General features: G+C 50.5%; 1 long non-coding RNA gene across 1 annotated transcript in view; it reads right to left on the bottom strand.

The window, feature by feature from the left end:
- Nucleotides 1-2182: 2182 nt before the first annotated feature.
- The window catches only part of LOC118021899, a 12105-nt gene continuing 7500 nt past the window's right edge, over nt 2183-6787 (bottom strand). Inside the window, exons 2-3 of the long non-coding RNA XR_004682337.1 lie at nt 5348-5440; nt 2183-2259 (exon numbers count right to left, since the gene is read on the bottom strand). This is a non-coding gene — a long non-coding RNA (uncharacterized LOC118021899). The remainder of the gene's footprint in view (nt 2260-5347; nt 5441-6787) is intronic.

Raw genomic sequence — 6787 nt, 5'->3', positions numbered from 1 at the left:
ACTGCATCAGACCTTCCGAAGCTCTCCGAGGGATTCCGACCCACTGGATTCAGTGAGATAAACCACACGCAGGTGGCACACACCTCGCAATGAATTTGGCGCAGAGCAGGTCCTGTGGAAAGCACACGTGAAGGTACAGACTATGAATATTCCAAAGGGTTGGCGGCACTGGGAAGCATGCGGATGTCCAGGTTGTATCAGAGCTCTAAATAAGAGAGGAAATGCTCATCTTGCATCCATCAACCAGCCAGAAGGCAAACCGATCATCTCCCCAAACAGCACTTCTCTTGCACCCACAGCGGCCATGAAAGCTGAGGGCTCCCTGCTTATGACCCAATCACCTCCCAAAGGCCCCGCCTCTTAATACCATCACCTTGGGATAATGAAGTCGACATATGAATTTGGTGGGAGGACACAAGCTTTGGGTCCATAATATGGACCCAGCAAGCATCATGACCTGCAGACCGCCTGACCCTACACAGGAGGGACCCTCATTACTCTTCAGGGGGGAGGCATAGAAGTTCATGCTCCTGCAATATCTTTTTCTATATTAAGCTGAGACGAGCTAATTTTTTTTTGCACACTCATAAGACCTTTTTCCCAAATGAAAACCTCTTTTCTTATTCCTAAATGAGGAAACATATTTTTTAATGCCTCCAGTTTGTCCAACATGGCACCAAATGCTTGATATTTAACCCTTAGAACAATCTAAGAGGTTGGCATCCCACTTGGTGGATGAGGACGCAGAGGCTCAGAGAGGTTAAGTCACCTGCCCAAAGTCACAATGCTAACCGTGATCTGGTTGACCCCAAAACCCATGTATGCCTCTTCCAATGTTAGCAACACCCTCACAGGTTTATTTGCACCCATGAGTGGGCTGTCATGCCTCCTTCCACGTGGCAGGAGCAGAGAGTGCGAATGAACAAATCATACTCTGCCGGCCCTTCTCTGGCCGAGGCTGATCTCGGTTATGGGACCAGACAGCAGGTGCTGCTCCCTCCTGTGAACAGTGGGGGCAGGAAGCTATTTCAAGCAAGGGCCATGAGGGGCAGCACCAGCCCCCTCTGGCTGCCACACATAAAGGTGGCTCAGGCGCAACTCCAAGGAGCCACGTGATGGAGTGGAGGGTTGGTGGCTGTGGGGCAGCAACCACTGTATTCTGGGTGTCACACGTTCCCCATGTACCTCCCCGAGCGTACGCCTAGTCAACCTGGTGGGCCTACTAAGTCATTGGCATTGACCTGACCTTCTCCTGTAAGCACCTGCAGAGGACAGCCGTGTGCCTTTCCACCTGTCTAACTGAAGCCCACCCCCCAGCACCTGGTGTTTCCACCACGGAACCCAGGGACGTGGCGGAGCCGACTTAGAGAAACCCATTCTTTGAACGCTGAGGGGACCCTTAGACAATACGCTGTTGGATGTGATAGAAATGTCATGGGCTTGTGCCAAAGACTTATTTTCAAATCTTGGCTCTGCCACAAGCCATGTGCCCTTGAGGTAATTACATGACCTTTCTGTATTCTCATCAGCAAACCTGCTTCATACGAGCCATAAAGCAATGAAATGGAATCGTACCTGGAATGGTAGGCGGCATGATCGGGCTCTAAACGACATCGTGACGTGTTCATGGGTGAGAATGCTCCTGCTCGCCCCCTGGCCAGGGACCCCCGCCTCTCCCACATCAGATAGGGACCTGCCGTGGCTTCAGTGCTTGGCCAAAAATTTCAGAGCTGTGACCTCTGGGTAAGACAAGAAGAATAAAGTGTATCTGACCAACAAATCACATCCCACTCCATGAAGGAGGGAGAGAGAGAGAAGGAGAGAGAGAGAAGAAAAAATAAAAAGAAGAGGGTTGGAGGGGAAGGGGGTTGCAGGGAGCAAGTGGGAGTTGGTTTTCTAAGAAGGACCCCTCATTTCTTGGTATGCAAGTTCCAGATAAGTCGGGGGACATTCGAGGAAAGTTCCCTTGTGGTTTGGAACCTGGTCGTGTAGGACTCTGAGGGACGTGTCAGTGAAAACTTGAATGGCCTTGAAAACCCGACCACAGAAGCATGACTGTCTTTGAGGAGGGCCTCCAGTAAGGGCTTCAAGGACAGAGAAAACTCGTAGAAACAGTTATGCAGTCATGGCAGGAAGCCTCCCAGCCTCACCACCTAAAGGAACAGGAAAAGTAGAAAATGTATCTTACACACGGGGTCATCTGGCCAAGGAGACGGTCCACACTGAGCGCAGGAGGTGCCATCTGCCTTCTTGCTGCTTCTGGTAAAAGGCAAGAGGAAGAGGGAGCTAAAGGAAGGGCCCTTGGACAAAAGGGAGCCCGACGTCCTGGTCTGGGAAATTCTCGACCTCTCCCGATGCCAAATGGTGTCAAAGTTAAGAAAGGGCTCCCGGGCCAAAGACAAGTGCAGGGTGCTGTCAGGAAAATCTGGTCTAAAGATGAATCCAGAAGTGTGATTGGGTCTTGGTCTGCTTGGGCTGCTGTAACAAATAGCAAGTCCCACAGACAGGGTGGCTGGAAAAACCCTGTCTTCCATCGGGTGTCTATGACAGCTGAGGGTTATTTTTTTCTTCCAGTGGAATGAGCCCCAAAGTCTTACAGAGAATCATAGTGGGAGAAACATGGCCAGCATGGGCTGGAAGGCACAGAGAGCACACATTGAAATGATGCCTCTGGACCCCAGACCTGATACAGGTGGGAAGCAGGCTGAGAAAAGGATGCCCCAGGAAAAGGAAGGATGACCCAGAGGGAGAAACAGAGGCAGGTGGAGTGGGTGCAAGACCCACGGAATTTGCCCCGGGAGCTGTCTGCTGGTGCTGCCTGCCTTTCACAAGTGCTCTGAGCCCGTGACTTGGGTGCATCCCCACCTTCCCCCCTGGACGAACAGGATGGCCTACAGCATCGTCGCCTGCTTGTCCCATTGTTGTCTGTCATTGAGTGTGGGACGGGGCGGATGGCTTGTGTCTCTAGTTCACAAACTTCGGATCAGAGAGAAGTGGATTTGAGGGCTCAAGGAGCCTTGTCAGTATGGATAAGCTGATGCTCCATGAGGATGAGGCTTTGGGGGCCTTGGGAGAGGCTGAGCACACCTTGCACATGGGAAGGCCATGAACCGCTGCGGGACAGAGGGCGAGTGTAGCTGCCAGCCTCCAAGACGGCGCCTACAGATCCCTCCCTCTGGTGTTCTCAGGCCTGTGTTGTCCATCCCTTCTGGAATGGGACTGACCCACAGAACCAACAGCACACTGGAGAACTGAAGCGTGCGACTTCCGAGGTAGCTCTAACACTGTGGCTTCCTCTAATTCTCGCTCGGGGCCCTTGCTCTGGGAGAAGCCAGCGGCCACGTCATGAGGGCACCTGAGCAGGCCTCTGCCGACAAAGAGCGTGGACTTGCCAACGGTGCACAGGAGCCATGCCATGGCCTCCTTCAGATGGCCGCCGGCCTCCTTCAGATGGCCGCAGAGCCCTGGCTGGCTCTTTTACTGCAACCTTGTGAGAGAACCCAAGCCCTACAATCCTACTAAGGTGTTCTTTAATTCCTGCCCCAACAGACACTATGCAAAAATAATACACTTAGTATCGGGTTCAGCTGCGACGGTGTGGGGTAATTTGTTACCCAGCAACAGCTAACTATTACAGGATGGAAATAAACACGTCAAAGATTTCATTCAATTGGTTAATTAATGATGAAAATAGAAATAACAGCTCCCAGAGCATTTGAGGAACTTGATATTTATGGGCAATTTAATGAAGGACTGTTAGAATCTGAGGGCTAGGTTAATACAAAATAATACGAAACCGGTTCCTGTCCTATGGAGTAATGAACTGGCACCTTTGGGTTATCTTTTCCACCAAACAGAAATCAGTGCCATCTCTATCTGTCAAAAATCTAAAGTTCACACAGAATTTCTGAGACCTTTAATCGACAGAAGGCAGGGAATGGAGTCATTCTTTGCAGTGAGAGCCTGCTCTGTGGTTTGTGGCATGTTTAGCAGCATCGTGGCCTTTGTCCTGCTACTTGTCAGCAACACTCCCACACTCCCCACCAGTCATGACAAACTGAGAACCACTGCTGCACATCCTTAAGTAATCCTTGGGCAGACCTATCAAATGATGCTCATTTCGACACTGACATGACATGCCGTCCACTTTTTGGCCTCATTTCCAAGTTTTAAATACTTTCTCATAATGAGCGTCTGCAGGCCAGGAACTGAGAAAGGAAGCTCCCTCCCACTTGACTGCTTCCAAGGAAAGGGGGTTCTGGCCCCTTGCTGTGCCCCAGCTAAAACTGGACACACAGTATGGTCTCCTTCACCTCCGCCCAGAAGAGGACAGGAAGGAATGGATAGAGAAGGCAAATACAGTCGGAATAGGGGATGGGGTCAGAGAGCTTCCAGGGGTAAGCCTCACGGCACCATATAGAGACTTGTCTCAAAGCAGCTCGGGCAGGAAGATCAGTTGTTAGCCCGAGAGAAAGTTAAGGAGAGGAACAGGATGCCCAAAGAGAACCCCAGGCCCTAACTAAGGCTTTTTTGGGTTTTGCGTGCTACCTTTTCAAAATCATTTTAAACATGCAAGAAAAGAAGAAATTTGAATTCACCTTTGGGGGCAGATTGATTTTTTCTTTTTTTGAAAGGAACCATTACATGAATTCCTTCAATGAATTCCCCCCCCCCTTTTTTTTAAAGATTTTATTTATTTATTTGACAGAGAGAGACACAGTGAGAGAGGGAACACAAGCAGGGGGAGTGGGAGAGGGAGAGGGAGAAGCAGGCTTCCCGCGGAGCAGGGAGCCCGATGCAGGGCTCGATCCCAGGACCCTGGGATCATGACCTGAGCCGAAGGCAGACGCTTAACGACTGAGCCACCCAGGCGCCCCATGAATTCCCCTTTAAACCAATGAGGGATAGAAGCAGAAAAATGTTCACCCTTAGCCCGGAAGGCTGACCTACAGCCTGCCTAGTTCCGATAAGGATCAAATACGTGCTGGTTGCTACATTCTTAAAGGGTCTCATGACTGCCTGTAAATCTCACCCATAGTTAATGTCGAGCTGAATGATAAGCAGCAGAGAAATCTTGCAAAAGTAGTTTTACGAGCAGAAATTCGAAGATGTTTATGATCTAATACTCCCTGCATATCCCCTTCCTGTTGAGCACCAAGCGTACAACCACCAGCCTCACACAGCAAAAGTGCAGCCCTCTCTGTCCACAGGCCTTGTCCCTGTGCTACTTCCATAAACTTACTAAGCTGCACCATTGAACATCGCAAGAATTCTTTCTTGGCTGTCACATTCGACAATCCGCAACAAAACCATTACTTCGATTACTGAATATAAAGCAAATACTCACCATGCTTGTTGAGTCTGTTGGCCTGTATGTGGATGCTTGAGGCTGAGAAGCTCCACATTCTGCACAGAGTAAATGGCAGAATCAGACCTGGACCTGAAAAAGAAAATTAATTAGTCGGCAAGAGGTGGAGGAATCGGTTTGCGGTGACTATACCTGCAGCCGGTGGGGCGATGTGTCTGCAGGAGGCCAGACTGGGTTGGAGAATTCCCCCACCAGGTAAGGAGGAAAGGCCAGGGCAGGGAACCTGGGTGGGGCTTGTCGTCACTTAGCCTTTGGGGATGCTGTGGCACTAAGCTTAGTTTTAAGGCCCAGTGAGGACTCGTGTTAGACAGCCATGTTTGGATGGACCAGTTTTGTCAGGGATCAAAAGGCAAGGGAGCACTCCAGAGGCCAACAGGTATCCCTCAAACCTAGGGGTTGTTTTTATTATCAATCATCCTGGGAACAGGCTGGTCTTGAGATGGGGAACGAGGATCAGGGAGGCCAGCCTCTGACAGGAGAGATGGACATTCTTTCTGGGCCTCCCAGCAGCTGGGCTGGACCCTGAATCAGGGACATACACAAAGCCTTCCAAGGGAAGGAAGCCAGATGGGGGAGCCCAGGAAAGGACCCCAGGACAGACCCACCTAGAGACTCTAAGGGTTGCCACGTCCAGTAGGCTTATCACTTACCTATGCTGTACTTCCTTCCCTCTCTTCCTCCCTAGCTCGTCAACCCAGTCTGGTTTCTGTTGTGGGGTAGGAATTTAAGGGAAAAGCCTGTTCTGTGCCTAAAATACAGTGCCAAGTGCCAAAGCTGGCATTCTGCTAAGGACAACAGCCTGAGGGAGAGGAACGGTGGCCTGGCCCAAAGATAGAGCATGTATGCCACACTACAACCCCCAAACTGGACCTCTGAGAGATCTCAGGAGGACTGAGACCCTGAGCACAGAGGGGACCCAAGGTTAACAATTCCCAAGACTAACAAGCAGCTGGGGAAATCATGGAAAGATGAAGTATGGTTGAGGTGTGGTCACAGACTGGTTAGGCCTGGACATGCAGGCTCTTGATGAATGATGGATAGACAGGCAGGCAGAGACACAGGTGGGAGGATGGATGGATGGATGGATGGATGGATGGATGGATGGATGGATGGGTGGATAGGCAGGCAGACAGACATAGGTAAAGGACGGATGGTGAAGGAGTTCAGAGCATGTCACCTCAAAGGAGGTCACTTTGGCATATTGATTATTTTGAGTTAAAAGACTTAAGAAACAGCTGGTGTGGGGCATCTGGGTGGCTGAGTCAGTTAAGCATTTGACTCCTGACCTCAGCTCAGGTCTTGATCTCAGGGTCATGAGTTCAAGCCCTGTATTGGGCTCCATGTTGAGCGTGGAGCCTATAAGAAAAAGAAGGGAAGGAAGGAAGGAAGGAAGGAAGGAAGGAAGGAAGGAAGGAAGGA

Source organism: Mirounga leonina, unplaced genomic scaffold (assembly GCF_011800145.1).
Source record: "Mirounga leonina isolate KUSES-001 unplaced genomic scaffold, KU_Mleo_1.0 Mir_175, whole genome shotgun sequence".
In the NCBI taxonomy this organism is placed as follows: domain Eukaryota; kingdom Metazoa; phylum Chordata; class Mammalia; order Carnivora; family Phocidae; genus Mirounga; species Mirounga leonina.
Note: the sequence above shows the minus strand (reverse complement) of the source record. Positions and strands in the feature narration are given on the sequence as shown.